The sequence below is a fragment of the Oncorhynchus tshawytscha genome, linkage group LG13 (genome assembly GCF_018296145.1).
Source record: "Oncorhynchus tshawytscha isolate Ot180627B linkage group LG13, Otsh_v2.0, whole genome shotgun sequence".
Taxonomy (NCBI): domain Eukaryota; kingdom Metazoa; phylum Chordata; class Actinopteri; order Salmoniformes; family Salmonidae; genus Oncorhynchus; species Oncorhynchus tshawytscha.
In genome coordinates, this window is record NC_056441.1 from 31,074,863 (window position 1) to 31,091,450 (window position 16,588).

General features: G+C 37.2%; 11 non-coding genes across 11 annotated transcripts; all 11 read left to right on the top strand.

Moving 5' to 3' along the window:
- The first annotated feature begins 1,474 nt into the window (after positions 1 to 1,474).
- trnal-uaa lies at positions 1,475 to 1,557 on the top strand. The gene has a single exon. It is a non-coding gene; the product is annotated as a tRNA-Leu (tRNA).
- A 744-nt stretch (positions 1,558 to 2,301) lies between these two features.
- On the top strand, positions 2,302 to 2,384 carry trnal-uaa. Its single transcript has one exon. It is a non-coding gene; the product is annotated as a tRNA-Leu (tRNA).
- Positions 2,385 to 3,952: 1,568 nt separating this feature from the next.
- Positions 3,953 to 4,035, top strand: trnal-uaa. The gene has a single exon. It is a non-coding gene; the product is annotated as a tRNA-Leu (tRNA).
- A 741-nt stretch (positions 4,036 to 4,776) lies between these two features.
- On the top strand, positions 4,777 to 4,859 carry trnal-uaa. Its single transcript has one exon. It is a non-coding gene; the product is annotated as a tRNA-Leu (tRNA).
- A 1,580-nt stretch (positions 4,860 to 6,439) lies between these two features.
- trnal-uaa lies at positions 6,440 to 6,522 on the top strand. The gene has a single exon. It is a non-coding gene; the product is annotated as a tRNA-Leu (tRNA).
- A 667-nt stretch (positions 6,523 to 7,189) lies between these two features.
- trnal-uaa lies at positions 7,190 to 7,272 on the top strand. Its single transcript has one exon. It is a non-coding gene; the product is annotated as a tRNA-Leu (tRNA).
- Positions 7,273 to 9,668: 2,396 nt separating this feature from the next.
- On the top strand, positions 9,669 to 9,751 carry trnal-uaa. Its single transcript has one exon. It is a non-coding gene; the product is annotated as a tRNA-Leu (tRNA).
- A 2,398-nt stretch (positions 9,752 to 12,149) lies between these two features.
- On the top strand, positions 12,150 to 12,232 carry trnal-uaa. The gene has a single exon. It is a non-coding gene; the product is annotated as a tRNA-Leu (tRNA).
- Positions 12,233 to 13,802: 1,570 nt separating this feature from the next.
- Positions 13,803 to 13,885, top strand: trnal-uaa. Its single transcript has one exon. It is a non-coding gene; the product is annotated as a tRNA-Leu (tRNA).
- A 744-nt stretch (positions 13,886 to 14,629) lies between these two features.
- On the top strand, positions 14,630 to 14,712 carry trnal-uaa. The gene has a single exon. It is a non-coding gene; the product is annotated as a tRNA-Leu (tRNA).
- A 743-nt stretch (positions 14,713 to 15,455) lies between these two features.
- On the top strand, positions 15,456 to 15,538 carry trnal-uaa. Its single transcript has one exon. It is a non-coding gene; the product is annotated as a tRNA-Leu (tRNA).
- The last annotated feature ends 1,050 nt before the right edge of the window (positions 15,539 to 16,588 follow it).

Sequence of the window (16,588 nt, forward strand, 5' to 3'; positions counted from 1 at the left end):
CCGCCTTGACTCAGCAAGTGTTTATCATTTAAAAACACAAAAGATGACTTAGTAGTTATGGTGTTAGAGTCATTATCAACTTAATTATTATTCTTCTTGCCTCGAAACCCCATTCTTGTATTAAGTTTGATTTGGATGTCAACAAGTCTCATTTAGATATTGTCTGGCTCAAAGCCAAAATAACTGACTGTGTGCTCCTCATTCCAATTTCACTGGGCTCTTGATTGTACTTAACACCAGGAATGCTGGGTGGTTTAGACTGTTGGAATAAAAATCCAATGAATGCTATGTTCTTGTGGGTACCAACTGCATTCCTGGAAAAAACTTACTTTGGATGTAATCAACCCACCTTTCATTCATTTCCAATTAGCGTTGCTCAAATCTGAAAGGAATGACTATGACAAGTTCTTCTAATTTGACTCAGCTCTTGTTAATCTTTTAGAAACACCTGGATGTCAGTGTGTTTAAGGCGTTAGACTCATGATCGAAATTAAAATGTTCTTGTTGGTTCCAAACCTACATCTGGTAGAAAGTTTGATTTGGATGTAATAAAGTTTCATTTATATATTGTCTGGATCAAAGCCATAAGATCTGAATGTGTGCTCCTTATTCCATTTTGACTGGCCCTTGATTTTGTGTTAGTTACACCAGGATTGCTGAGAGGTTAAGGAGTTGGGATAAAGATCCAGTTGGACATATGTCCTCGTTGGGTCAATCCCCACTCCTGGTAGAAGAATATCTTTGATTGGGATGTTATCAATTGTTCTTTCACTCATTCAACATTTGATTGGATGAAAGCTGAAAGAATTGACTTTGTTCCCCTTATTCCGCCTTGACTCAGCAAATGTTTACCCTTTAAAAACACAAAAGATGGTTCAGTGGTTATGTTGTTAGAGTCATTATCAACTTAATTATTCTTCTTCTTGCTTCGAAACCCCATTCTTGTATTAAGTTTGATTTTGATGTTAACAAGTCTCATTTAGATATTGTCTGGCTCAAAGCAAAAATAACTGACTGTGTGCTCCTCATTCCAATTTCACTGGGCTCTTGATTGTACTTAACACCAGGAATGCTGGGTGGTTTAGACTGTTGGAATAAAAATCCAATGAATGCTATGTTCTTGTGGGTACCAACTGCATTCCTGGAAAAAACTTACTTTGGATGTAATCAACCCACCTTTCATTCATTTCCAATTAGCGTTGCTCAAATCTGAAAGGAATGACTATGACAAGATCTTCTACTTTGACTCAGCTCTTGTTAGTCTTTTAGAAACACCTGGATGTCAGTGTGTTTAAGGCGTTAGACTCATGATCGAAATTAAAATGTTCTTGTTTGTTCCAAACCTACATCTGGTAGAAAGTTTGATTTGGACGTATTCAAGTTTCATCTACATATTGTCTGGATCAAAGCCAAAAGATCTAACTGTGTGCTCCATATTCCATTTTGCCTGCGCCCTTGAATTTATGTTTATAACACCAGGATGGCCGAGAGGTTAAGGCGTTGGACTTAAGATCCAATGGACATATGTCCTCGTGGGTTCGAACCCCACTCCTGGTATAAGTTCATCTATCATTTGGATGTAATCAATTGTCCTTTCACTCATTTGAAATTTCTTTGGATGAAAGCTGAAAGAATTGACTTTGTTCCCCTTATTCCGCCTTGACTCAGCAAGTGTTTATCGTTTAAAAACACAAAAGATGACTTAGTAGTTATGGTGTTAGGGTCATTATCAACTTAATTATTATTCTTCTTGCTTCGAAACCCCATTCTTGTATTAAGTTTGATTTGGATGTCAACAAGTCTCATTTAGATATTGTCTGGCTCAAAGCCAAAATAACTGACTGTGTGCTCCTCATTCCAATTTCACTGGGCTCTTGATTGTACTTAACACCAGGAATGCTGGGTGGTTTAGACTGTTGGAATAAAAATCCAATGAATGCTATGTTCTTGTGGGTACCAACTGCATTCCTGGAAAAAACTTACTTTGGATGTAATCAACCCACCTTTCATTCATTTCCAATTAGCGTTGCTCAAATCTGAAAGGAATGACTATGACAAGATCTTCTACTTTGACTCAGCTCTTGTTAGTCTTTTAGAAACACCTGGATGTCAGTGTGTTTAAGGCGTTAGACTCATGATCGAAATTAAAATGTTCTTGTTTGTTCCAAACCTACATCTGGTAGAAAGTTTGATTTGGATGTATTCAAGTTTCATCTACATATTGTCTGGATCAAAGCCAAAAGATCTAACTGTGTGCTCCATATTCCATTTTGACTGCGCCCTTGAATTTATGTTTATTACACCAGGATGGCCGAGAGGTTAAGGCGTTGGACTTAAGATCCAATGGACATATGTCCTCGTGGGTTCGAACCCCACTCCTGGTATAAGTTCATCTATCATTTGCATGTAATCAATTGTCCTTTCACTCATTTGAAATTTCTTTGGATGAAAGCTGAAAGAATTGACTTTGTTCCCCTTATTCCGCCTTGACTCAGCAAGTGTTTATCGTTTAAAAACACAAAAGATGACTTAGTAGTTATGGTGTTAGGGTCATTATCAACTTAATTATTATTCTTCTTGCTTCGAAACCCCATTCTTGTATTAAGATTGATTTGCATGTCAACAAGTCTCATTTAGATATTGTCTGGCTCAAAGCCAAAATAACTGACTGTGTGCTCCTCATTCCAATTTCACTGGGCTCTTGATTGTACTTAACACCAGGAATGCTGGGTGGTTTAGACTGTTGGAATAAAAATCCAATGAATGCTATGTTCTTGTGGGTACCAACTGCATTCCTGGAAAAAACTTACTTTGGATGTAATCAACCCACCTTTCATTCATTTCCAATTAGCGTTGCTCAAATCTGAAAGGAATGACTATGACAAGATCTTCTACTTTGACTCAGCTCTTGTTAGTCTTTTAGAAACACCTGGATGTCAGTGTGTTTAAGGCGTTAGACTCATGATCGAAATTAAAATGTTCTTGTTTGTTCCAAACCTACATCTGGTAGAAAGTTTGATTTGGATGTAATAAAGTTTCATTTATATATTGTCTGGATCAAAGCCAAAAGATCTGAATGTGTGCTCCATATTCCATTTTGCCTGAGCCCTTGAATTTATGTTTATAACACCAGGATCCGAGAGGTTAAGGCGTTGGACTTAAGATCCAATGGACATATGTCCTCGTTGGGTCAATCCCCACTCCTGGTAGAAGAATATCTTTGATTGGGATGTTATCAATTGTTCTTTCACTCATTCAACATTTGATTGGATGAAAGCTGAAAGAATTGACTTTGTTCCCCTTATTCCGCCTTGACTCAGCAAATGTTTACCCTTTAAAAACACAAAAGATGGTTCAGTGGTTATGTTGTTAGAGTCATTATCAACTTAATTATTATTCTTCTTGCTTCGAAACCCCATTCTTGTATAGTTTGATTTTGATGTCAACAAGTCTCATTTAGATATTGTCTGGCTCAAAGCAAAAATAACTGACTGTGTGCTCCTCATTCCAATTTCACTGGGCTCTTGATTGTACTTAACACCAGGAATGCTGGGTGGTTTAGACTGTTGGAATAAAAATCCAATGAATGCTATGTTCTTGTGGGTACCAACTGCATTCCTGGAAAAAACTTACTTTGGATGTAATCAACCCACCTTTCATTCATTTCCAATTAGCGTTGCTCAAATCTGAAAGGAATGACTATGACAAGATCTTCTACTTTGACTCAGCTCTTGTTAGTCTTTTAGAAACACCTGGATGTCAGTGTGTTTAAGGCGTTAGACTCATGATCGAAATTAAAATGTTCTTGTTTGTTCCAAACCTACATCTGGTAGAAAGTTTGATTTGGATGTATTCAAGTTTCATCTACATATTCTCTGGATCAAAGCCAAAAGATCTAACTGTGTGCTCCATATTCCATTTTGACTTGCGCCCTTGAATTTCAGTTTATAACACCAGGATGGCCGAGAGGTTAAGGCGTTGGACTTAAGATCCAATGGACATATGTCCTCGTGGGTTCGAACCCCACTCCTGGTATAAGTTCATCTATCATTTGGATGCTATCAATGGTACTTTCACTCATTTGAAATTTCTTTGGATGAAAGCTGAAAGAATTGACTTTGTTCCCCTTATTCCGCCTTGACTCAGCAAGTGTTTATCATTTAAAAACACAAAAGATGACTTAGTAGTTATGGTGTTAGAGTCATTATCAACTTAATTATTATTCTTCTTGCTTCGAAACCCCATTCTTGTATTAAGTTTGATTTGGATGTCAACAAGTCTCATTTAGATATTGTCTGGCTCAAAGCCAAAATAACTGACTGTGTGCTCCTCATTCCAATTTCACTGGGCTCTTGATTGTACTTAACACCAGGAATGCTGGGTGGTTTAGACTGTTGGAATAAAAATCCAATGAATGCTATGTTCTTGTGGGTACCAACTGCATTCCTGGAAAAAACTTACTTTGGATGTAATCAACCCACCTTTCATTCATTTCCAATTAGCGTTGCTCAAATCTGAAAGGAATGACTATGACAAGTTCTTCTAATTTGACTCAGCTCTTGTTAGTCTTTTAGAAACACCTGGATGTCAGTGTGTTTAAGGCGTTAGACTCATGATCGAAATTAAAATGTTCTTGTTTGTTCCAAACCTACATCTGGTAGAAAGTTTGATTTGGATGTATTCAAGTTTCATATACATATTGTCTGGATCAAAGCCAAAAGATCTGTGTGCTCCATATTCCATTTTGACTGCGCCCTTGAATTTATGTTTATTAATACCAGGATGGCCGAGAGGTTAAGGCGTTGGACTTAAGATCCAATGGACATATGTCCTCGTGGGTTCGAACCCCACTCCTGGTATAAGTTCATCTATCATTTGGATGTAATCAATTGTCCTTTCACTCATTTGAAATTTCTTTGGATGAAAGCTGAAAGCTGAAAGAATTGACTTTGTTCCCCTTATTCCGCCTTGACTCAGCAAGTGTTTATCATTTAAAAACACATAACAGATGACTAAGTAGTTATGGTGTTAGAGTCATTATCAACTTAATTATTATTCTTCTTGCTTCGAAACCCCATTCTTGTATTAAGATTGATTTGCATGTCAACAAGTCTCATTTAGATATTGTCTGGCTCAAAGCCAAAATAACTGACTGTGTGCTCCTCATTCCAATTTCACTGGGCTCTTGATTGTACTTAACACCAGGAATGCTGGGTGGTTTAGACTGTTGGAATAAAAATCCAATGAATGCTATGTTCTTGTGGGTACCAACTGCATTCCTGGAAAAAACTTACTTTGGATGTAATCAACCCACCTTTCATTCATTTCCAATTAGCGTTGCTCAAATCTGAAAGGAATGACTATGACAAGTTCTTCTAATTTGACTCAGCTCTTGTTAATCTTTTAGAAACACCTGGATGTCAGTGTGTTTAAGGCGTTAGACTCATGATCGAAATTAAAATGTTCTTGTTGGTTCGAAACCTACATCTGGTAGAAAGTTTGATTTGGATGTAATAAAGTTTCATTTATATATTGTCTGGATCAAAGCCATAAGATCTGAATGTGTGCTCCTTATTCCATTTTGACTGGCCCTTGATTTTGTGTTAGTTACACCAGGATTGCTGAGAGGTTAAGGAGTTGGGATAAAGATCCAGTTGGACATATGTCCTCGTTGGGTCAATCCCCACTCCTGGTAGAAGAATATCTTTGATTGGGATGTTATCAATTGTTCTTTCACTCATTCAACATTTGATTGGATGAAAGCTGAAAGAATTGACTTTGTTCCCCTTATTCCGCCTTGACTCAGCAAATGTTTACCCTTTAAAAACACAAAAGATGGTTCAGTGGTTATGTTGTTAGAGTCATTATCAACTTAATTATTATTCTTCTTGCTTCGAAACCCCATTCTTGTATTAAGTTTGATTTTGATGTTAACAAGTCTCATTTAGATATTGTCTGGCTCAAAGCAAAAATAACTGACTGTGTGCTCCTCATTCCAATTTCACTGGGCTCTTGATTGTACTTAACACCAGGAATGCTGGGTGGTTTAGACTGTTGGAATAAAAATCCAATGAATGCTATGTTCTTGTGGGTACCAACTGCATTCCTGGAAAAAACTTACTTTGGATGTAATCAACCCACCTTTCATTCATTTCCAATTAGCGTTGCTCAAATCTGAAAGGAATGACTATGACAAGATCTTCTACTTTGACTCAGCTCTTGTTAGTCTTTTAGAAACACCTGGATGTCAGTGTGTTTAAGGCGTTAGACTCATGATCGAAATTAAAATGTTCTTGTTTGTTCCAAACCTACATCTGGTAGAAAGTTTGATTTGGATGTATTCAAGTTTCATCTACATATTGTCTGGATCAAAGCCAAAAGATCTAACCGTGTGCTCCATATTCCATTTTGCCTGCGCCCTTGAATTTATGTTTATAACACCAGGATGGCCGAGAGGTTAAGGCGTTGGACTTAAGATCCAATGGACATATGTCCTCGTGGGTTCGAACCCCACTCCTGGTATAAGTTCATCTATCATTTGGATGTAATCAATTGTCCTTTCACTCATTTGAAATTTCTTTGGATGAAAGCTGAAAGAATTGACTTTGTTCCCCTTATTCCGCCTTGACTCAGCAAGTGTTTTCGAAACCCCATTCTTGTATTAAGTTTGATTTGCATGTCAACAAGTCTCATTTAGATATTGTCTGGCTCAAAGCCAAAATAACTGACTGTGTGCTCCTCATTCCAATTTCACTGGGCTCTTGATTGTACTTAACACCAGGAATGCTGGGTGGTTTAGACTGTTGGAATAAAAATCCAATGAATGCTATGTTCTTGTGGGTACCAACTACATTCCTGGAAAAAACTTACTTTGGATGTAATCAACCCACCTTTCATTCATTTCCAATTAGCGTTGCTCAAATCTGAAAGGAATGACTATGACAAGATCTTCTACTTTGACTCAGCTCTTGTTAGTCTTTTAGAAACACCTGGATGTCAGTGTGTTTAAGGCGTTAGACTCATGATCGAAATTAAAATGTTCTTGTTTGTTCCAAACCTACATCTGGTAGAAAGTTTGATTTGGATGTATTCAAGTTTCATATACATATTGTCTGGATCAAAGCCAAAAGATCTAACTGTGTGCTCCATATTCCATTTTGACTGCGCCCTTGAATTTATGTTTATTAATACCAGGATGGCCGAGAGGTTAAGGCGTTGGACTTAAGATCCAATGGACATATGTCCTCGTGGGTTCGAACCCCACTCCTGGTATAAGTTCATCTATCATTTGGATGTAATCAATTGTCCTTTCACTCATTTGAAATTTCTTTGGATGAAAGCTGAAAGAATTGACTTTGTTCCCCTTATTCCGCCTTGACTCAGCAAGTGTTTATCATTTAAAAACACAAAAGATGACTTAGTAGTTATGGTGTTAGAGTCATTATCAACTTAATTATTATTCTTCTTGCTTCGAAACCCCATTCTTGTATTAAGATTGATTTGCATGTCAACAAGTCTCATTTAGATATTGTCTGGCTCAAAGCCAAAATAACTGACTGTGTGCTCCTCATTCCAATTTCACTGGGCTCTTGATTGTACTTAACACCAGGAATGCTGGGTGGTTTAGACTGTTGGAATAAAAATCCAATGAATGCTATGTTCTTGTGGGTACCAACTGCATTCCTGGAAAAAACTTACTTTGGATGTAATCAACCCACCTTTCATTCATTTCCAATTAGCGTTGCTCAAATCTGAAAGGAATGACTATGACAAGTTCTTCTAATTTGACTCAGCTCTTGTTAATCTTTTAGAAACACCTGGATGTCAGTGTGTTTAAGGCGTTAGACTCATGATCGAAATTAAAATGTTCTTGTTTGTTCCAAACCTACATCTGGTAGAAAGTTTGATTTGGATGTAATAAAGTTTCATTTATATATTGTCTGGATCAAAGCCAAAAGATCTGAATGTGTGCTCCTTATTCCATTTTGACTTGGCCCTTGATTTTGTGTTAGTTACACCAGGATTGCTGAGAGGTTAAGGAGTTGGGATAAAGATCCAGTTGGACATATGTCCTCGTTGGGTCAATCCCCACTCCTGGTAGAAGAATATCTTTGATTGGGATGTTATCAATTGTTCTTTCACTCATTCAACATTTGATTGGATGAAAGCTGAAAGAATTGACTTTGTTCCCCTTATTCCGCCTTGACTCAGCAAATGTTTACCCTTTAAAAACACAAAAGATGGTTCAGTGGTTATGTTGTTAGAGTCATTATCAACTTAATTATTATTCTTCTTGCTTCGAAACCCCATTCTTGTATTAAGTTTGATTTTGATGTTAACAAGTCTCATTTAGATATTGTCTGGCTCAAAGCAAAAATAACTGACTGTGTGCTCCTCATTCCAATTTCACTGGGCTCTTGATTGTACTTAACACCAGGAATGCTGGGTGGTTTAGACTGTTGGAATAAAAATCCAATGAATGCTATGTTCTTGTGGGTACCAACTGTTCCTGGAAAAAACTTACTTTGGATGTAATCAACCCACCTTTCATTCATTTCCAATTAGCGTTGCTCAAATCTAAATGGAATGACTATGACAAGATCTTCTACTTTGACTCAGCTCTTGTTAGTCTTTTAGAAACACCTGGATGTCAGTGTGTTTAAGGCGTTAGACTCATGATCGAAATTAAAATGTTCTTGTTTGTTCCAAACCTACATCTGGTAGAAAGTTTGATTTGGATGTATTCAAGTTTCATCTACATATTGTCTGGATCAAAGCCAAAAGATCTAACTGTGTGCTCCATATTCCATTTTGCCTGCGCCCTTGAATTTATGTTTATAACACCAGGATCCGAGAGGTTAAGGCGTTGGACTTAAGATCCAATGGACATATGTCCTCGTGGGTTCGAACCCCACACCTGGTAGAAGAATATCTTTGATTGGGATGTTATCAATTGTTCTTTCACTCATTCAACATTTGATTGGATGAAAGCTGAAAGAATTGACTTTGTTCCCCTTATTCCGCCTTGACTCAGCAAGTGTTTATCGTTTAAAAACACAAAAGATGACTTAGTAGTTATGGTGTTAGGGTCATTATCAACTTAATTATTATTCTTCTTGCTTCGAAACCCCATTCTTGTATTAAGTTTGATTTGGATGTCAACAAGTCTCATTTAGATATTGTCTGGCTCAAAGCCAAAATAACTAACTGTGTGCTCCTCATTCCAATTTCACTGGGCTCCTGATTGTACTTTACACCAGGATGGCTGAGTGGTTTAGACTGTTGGAATAAAAATCCAATGAATGCTATGTTCTTGTGGGTACCAACTGCATTCCTGGAAAAAACTTACTTTGGATGTAATCAACCCACCTTTCATTCATTTCCAATTAGCGTTGCTCAAATCTGAAAGGAATGACTATGACAAGATCTTCTACTTTGACTCAGCTCTTGTTAGTCTTTTAGAAACACCTGGATGTCAGTGTGTTTAAGGCGTTAGACTCATGATCGAAATTAAAATGTTCTTGTTTGTTCCAAACCTACATCTGGTAGAAAGTTTGATTTGGATGTATTCAAGTTTCATATACATATTGTCTGGATCAAAGCCAAAAGATCTAACTGTGTGCTCCATATTCCATTTTGACTGCGCCCTTGAATTTATGTTTATTAATACCAGGATGGCCGAGAGGTTAAGGCGTTGGACTTAAGATCCAATGGACATATGTCCTCGTGGGTTCGAACCCCACTCCTGGTATAAGTTCATCTATCATTTGGATGTAATCAATTGTCCTTTCACTCATTTGAAATTTCTTTGGATGAAAGCTGAAAGAATTGACTTTGTTCCCCTTATTCCGCCTTGACTCAGCAAGTGTTTATCATTTAAAAACATAACAGATGACTAAGTAGTTATGGTGTTAGAGTCATTATCAACTTAATTATTATTCTTCTTGCTTCGAAACCCCATTCTTGTATTAAGATTGATTTGCATGTCAACAAGTCTCATTTAGATATTGTCTGGCTCAAAGCCAAAATAACTGACTGTGTGCTCCTCATTCCAATTTCACTGGGCTCTTGATTGTACTTAACACCAGGAATGCTGGGTGGTTTAGACTGTTGGAATAAAAATCCAATGAATGCTATGTTCTTGTGGGTACCAACTGCATTCCTGGAAAAAACTTACTTTGGATGTAATCAACCCACCTTTCATTCATTTCCAATTAGCGTTGCTCAAATCTGAAAGGAATGACTATGACAAGTTCTTCTAATTTGACTCAGCTCTTGTTAATCTTTTAGAAACACCTGGATGTCAGTGTGTTTAAGGCGTTAGACTCATGATCGAAATTAAAATGTTCTTGTTGGTTCGAAACCTACATCTGGTAGAAAGTTTGATTTGGATGTAATAAAGTTTCATTTATATATTGTCTGGATCAAAGCCATAAGATCTGAATGTGTGCTCCTTATTCCATTTTGACTGGGCCCTTGATTTTGTGTTAGTTACACCAGGATTGCTGAGAGGTTAAGGAGTTGGGATAAAGATCCAGTTGGACATATGTCCTCGTTGGGTCAATCCCCACTCCTGGTAGAAGAATATCTTTGATTGGGATGTTATCAATTGTTCTTTCACTCATTCAACATTTGATTGGATGAAAGCTGAAAGAATTGACTTTGTTCCCCTTATTCCGCCTTGACTCAGCAAATGTTTACCCTTTAAAAACACAAAAGATGGTTCAGTGGTTATGTTGTTAGAGTCATTATCAACTTAATTATTATTCTTCTTGCTTCGAAACCCCATTCTTGTATTAAGTTTGATTTTGATGTTAACAAGTCTCATTTAGATATTGTCTGGCTCAAAGCAAAAATAACTGACTGTGTGCTCCTCATTCCAATTTCACTGGGCTCTTGATTGTACTTAACACCAGGAATGCTGGGTGGTTTAGACTGTTGGAATAAAAATCCAATGAATGCTATGTTCTTGTGGGTACCAACTGCATTCCTGGAAAAAACTTACTTTGGATGTAATCAACCCACCTTTCATTCATTTCCAATTAGCGTTGCTCAAATCTGAAAGGAATGACTATGACAAGATCTTCTACTTTGACTCAGCTCTTGTTAGTCTTTTAGAAACACCTGGATGTCAGTGTGTTTAAGGCGTTAGACTCATGATCGAAATTAAAATGTTCTTGTTTGTTCCAAACCTACATCTGGTAGAAAGTTTGATTTGGACGTATTCAAGTTTCATCTACATATTGTCTGGATCAAAGCCAAAAGATCTAACTGTGTGCTCCATATTCCATTTTGCCTGCGCCCTTGAATTTATGTTTATAACACCAGGATCCGAGAGGTTAAGGCGTTGGACTTAAGATCCAATGGACATATGTCCTCGTGGGTTCGAACCCCACTCCTGGTAGAAGAATATCTTTGATTGGGATGTTATCAATTGTTCTTTCACTCATTCAACATTTGATTGGATGAAAGCTGAAAGAATTGACTTTGTTCCCCTTATTCCGCCTTGACTCAGCAAATGTTTATCATTTAAAAACACAAAAGATGACTCAGTAGTTATGGTGTTAGAGTCATTATCAACTTAATTATTATTCTTCTTGCCTCGAAACCCCATTCTTGTATTAAGTTTGATTTGGATGTCAACAAGTCTCATTTAGATATTGTCTGGCTCAAAGCCAAAATAACTGACTGTGTGCTCCTCATTCCAATTTCACTGGGCTCTTGATTGTACTTAACACCAGGAATGCTGGGTGGTTTAGACTGTTGGAATAAAAATCCAATGAATGCTATGTTCTTGTGGGTACCAACTGCATTCCTGGAAAAAACTTACTTTGGATGTAATCAACCCACCTTTCATTCATTTCCAATTAGCGTTGCTCAAATCTGAAAGGAATGACTATGACAAGATCTTCTACTTTGACTCAGCTCTTGTTAGTCTTTTAGAAACACCTGGATGTCAGTGTGTTTAAGGCGTTAGACTCATGATCGAAATTAAAATGTTCTTGTTTGTTCCAAACCTACATCTGGTAGAAAGTTTGATTTGGATGTATTCAAGTTTCATATACATATTGTCTGGATCAAAGCCAAAAGATCTAACTGTGTGCTCCATATTCCATTTTGACTGCGCCCTTGAATTTATGTTTATTAATACCAGGATGGCCGAGAGGTTAAGGCGTTGGACTTAAGATCCAATGGACATATGTCCTCGTGGGTTCGAACCCCACTCCTGGTATAAGTTCATCTATCATTTGGATGTAATCAATTGTCCTTTCACTCATTTGAAATTTCTTTGGATGAAAGCTGAAAGAATTGACTTTGTTCCCCTTATTCCGCCTTGACTCAGCAAGTGTTTATCATTTAAAAACATAACAGATGACTAAGTAGTTATGGTGTTAGAGTCATTATCAACTTAATTATTATTCTTCTTGCTTCGAAACCCCATTCTTGTATTAAGATTGATTTGCATGTCAACAAGTCTCATTTAGATATTGTCTGGCTCAAAGCCAAAATAACTGACTGTGTGCTCCTCATTCCAATTTCACTGGGCTCTTGATTGTACTTAACACCAGGAATGCTGGGTGGTTTAGACTGTTGGAATAAAAATCCAATGAATGCTATGTTCTTGTGGGTACCAACTGCATTCCTGGAAAAAACTTACTTTGGATGTAATCAACCCACCTTTCATTCATTTCCAATTAGCGTTGCTCAAATCTGAAAGGAATGACTATGACAAGTTCTTCTAATTTGACTCAGCTCTTGTTAATCTTTTAGAAACACCTGGATGTCAGTGTGTTTAAGGCGTTAGACTCATGATCGAAATTAAAATGTTCTTGTTGGTTCCAAACCTACATCTGGTAGAAAGTTTGATTTGGATGTAATAAAGTTTCATTTATATATTGTCTGGATCAAAGCCATAAGATCTGAATGTGTGCTCCTTATTCCATTTTGACTGGCCCTTGATTTTGTTTAGTTACACCAGGATTGCTGAGAGGTTAAGGAGTTGGGATAAAGATCCAGTTGGACATATGTCCTCGTTGGGTCAATCCCCACTCCTGGTAGAAGAATATCTTTGATTGGGATGTTATCAATTGTTCTTTCACTCATTCAACATTTGATTGGATGAAAGCTGAAAGAATTGACTTTGTTCCCCTTATTCCGCCTTGACTCAGCAAATGTTTACCCTTTAAAAACACAAAAGATGGTTCAGTGGTTATGTTGTTAGAGTCATTATCAACTTAATTATTATTCTTCTTGCCTCGAAACCCCATTCTTGTATTAAGTTTGATTTGGATGTCAACAAGTCTCATTTAGATATTGTCTGGCTCAAAGCAAAAATAACTGACTGTGTGCTCCTCATTCCAATTTCACTGGGCTCTTGATTGTACTTAACACCAGGAATGCTGGGTGGTTTAGACTGTTGGAATAAAAATCCAATGAATGCTATGTTCTTGTGGGTACCAACATCATTCCTGGAAAAAACTTACTTTGGATGTAATCAACCCACCTTTCATTCATTTCCAATTAGCGTTGCTCAAATCTGAAAGGAATGACTATGACAAGATCTTCTACTTTGACTCAGCTCTTGTTAGTCTTTTAGAAACACCTGGATGTCAGTGTGTTTAAGGCGTTAGACTCATGATCGAAATTAAAATGTTCTTGTTTGTTCCAAACCTACATCTGGTAGAAAGTTTGATTTGGATGTATTCAAGTTTCATCTACATATTGTCTGGATCAAAGCCAAAAGATCTAACCGTGTGCTCCATATTCCATTTTGCCTGCGCCCTTGAATTTATGTTTATAACACCAGGATGGCCGAGAGGTTAAGGCGTTGGACTTAAGATCCAATGGACATATGTCCTCGTGGGTTCGAACCCCACTCCTGGTATAAGTTAATCTATCATTTGGATGTAATCAATTGTCCTTTCACTCATTCAACATTTGATTGGATGAAAGCTGAAAGAATTGACTTTGTTCCCCTTATTCCGCCTTGACTCAGCAAATGTTTACCCTTTAAAAACACAAAAGATGGTTCAGTGGTTATGTTGTTAGAGTCATTATCAACTTAATTATTATTCTTCTTGCCTCGAAACCCCATTCTTGTATTAAGTTTGATTTGGATGTCAACAAGTCTCATTTAGATATTGTCTGGCTCAAAGCAAAAATAACTGACTGTGTGCTCCTCATTCCAATTTCACTGGGCTCTTGATTGTACTTAACACCAGGAATGCTGGGTGGTTTAGACTGTTGGAATAAAAATCCAATGAATGCTATGTTCTTGTGGGTACCAACTGCATTCCTGGAAAAAACTTACTTTGGATGTAATCAACCCACCTTTCATTCATTTCCAATTAGCGTTGCTCAAATCTGAAAGGAATGACTATGACAAGATCTTCTACTTTGACTCAGCTCTTGTTAATCTTTTAGAAACACCTGGATGTCAGTGTGTTTAAGGCGTTAGACTCATGATCGAAATTAAAATGTTCTTGTTGGTTCGAAACCTACATCTGGTAGAAAGTTTGATTTGGATGTAATAAAGTTTCATTTATATATTGTCTGGATCAAAGCCAAAAGATCTAACCGTGTGCTCCATATTCCATTTTGCCTGCGCCCTTGAATTTATGTTTATAACACCAGGATGGCCGAGAGGTTAAGGCGTTGGACTTAAGATCCAATGGACATATGTCCTCGTGGGTTCGAACCCCACTCCTGGTATAAGTTAATCTATCATTTGGATGTAATCAATTGTCCTTTCACTCATTCAACATTTGATTGGATGAAAGCTGAAAGAATTGACTTTGTTCCCCTTATTCCGCCTTGACTCAGCAAGTGTTTATCATTTAAAAACACAAAAGATGACTTAGTAGTTATGGTGTTAGAGTCATTATCAACTTAATTATTATTCTTCTTGCCTCGAAACCCCATTCTTGTATTAAGTTTGATTTGGATGTCAACAAGTCTCATTTAGATATTGTCTGGCTCAAAGCCAAAATAACTGACTGTGCTCCTCATTCCAATTTCACTGGGCTCTTGATTGTACTTAACACCAGGAATGCTGGGTGGTTTAGACTGTTGGAATAAAAATCCAATGAATGCTATGTTCTTGTGGGTACCAACATCATTCCTGGAAAAAACTTACTTTGGATGTAATCAACCCACCTTTCATTCATTTCCAATTAGCGTTGCTCAAATCTGAAAGGAATGACTATGACAAGATCTTCTACTTTGACTCAGCTCTTGTTAGTCTTTTAGAAACACCTGGATGTCAGTGTGTTTAAGGCGTTAGACTCATGATCGAAATTAAAATGTTCTTGTTTGTTCCAAACCTACATCTGGTAGAAAGTTTGATTTGGATGTATTCAAGTTTCATATACATATTGTCTGGATCAAAGCCAAAAGATCTAACTGTGTGCTCCATATTCCATTTTGACTGCGCCCTTGAATTTATGTTTATTAATACCAGGATGGCCGAGAGGTTAAGGCGTTGGACTTAAGATCCAATGGACATATGTCCTCGTGGGTTCGAACCCCACTCCTGGTATAAGTTCATCTATCATTTGGATGTAATCAATTGTCCTTTCACTCATTTGAAATTTCTTTGGATGAAAGCTGAAAGAATTGACTTTGTTCCCCTTATTCCGCCTTGACTCAGCAAGTGTTTATCATTTAAAAACATAACAGATGACTAAGTAGTTATGGTGTTAGAGTCATTATCAACTTAATTATTATTCTTCTTGCTTCGAAACCCCATTCTTGTATTAAGATTGATTTGCATGTCAACAAGTCTCATTTAGATATTGTCTGGCTCAAAGCCAAAATAACTGACTGTGTGCTCCTCATTCCAATTTCACTGGGCTCTTGATTGTACTTAACACCAGGAATGCTGGGTGGTTTAGACTGTTGGAATAAAAATCCAATGAATGCTATGTTCTTGTGGGTACCAACTGCATTCCTGGAAAAAACTTACTTTGGATGTAATCAACCCACCTTTCATTCATTTCCAATTAGCGTTGCTCAAATCTGAAAGGAATGACTATGACAAGTTCTTCTAATTTGACTCAGCTCTTGTTAATCTTTTAGAAACACCTGGATGTCAGTGTGTTTAAGGCGTTAGACTCATGATCGAAATTAAAATGTTCTTGTTTGTTCCAAACCTACATCTGGTAGAAAGTTTGATTTGGATGTATTCAAGTTTCATCTACATATTGTCTGGATCAAAGCCATAAGATCTGAATGTGTGCTCCTTATTCCATTTTGACTGGGCCCTTGATTTTGTGTTAGTTACACCAGGATTGCTGAGAGGTTAAGGAGTTGGGATAAAGATCCAGTTGGACATATGTCCTCGTTGGGTCAATCCCCACTCCTGGTAGAAGAATATCTTTGATTGGGATGTTATCAATTGTTCTTTCACTCATTCAACATTTGATTGGATGAAAGCTGAAAGAATTGACTTTGTTCCCCTTATTCCGCCTTGACTCAGCAAATGTTTACCCTTTAAAAACACAAAAGATGGTTCAGTGGTTATGTTGTTAGAGTCATTATCAACTTAATTATTATTCTTCTTGCTTCGAAACCCCATTCTTGTATTACG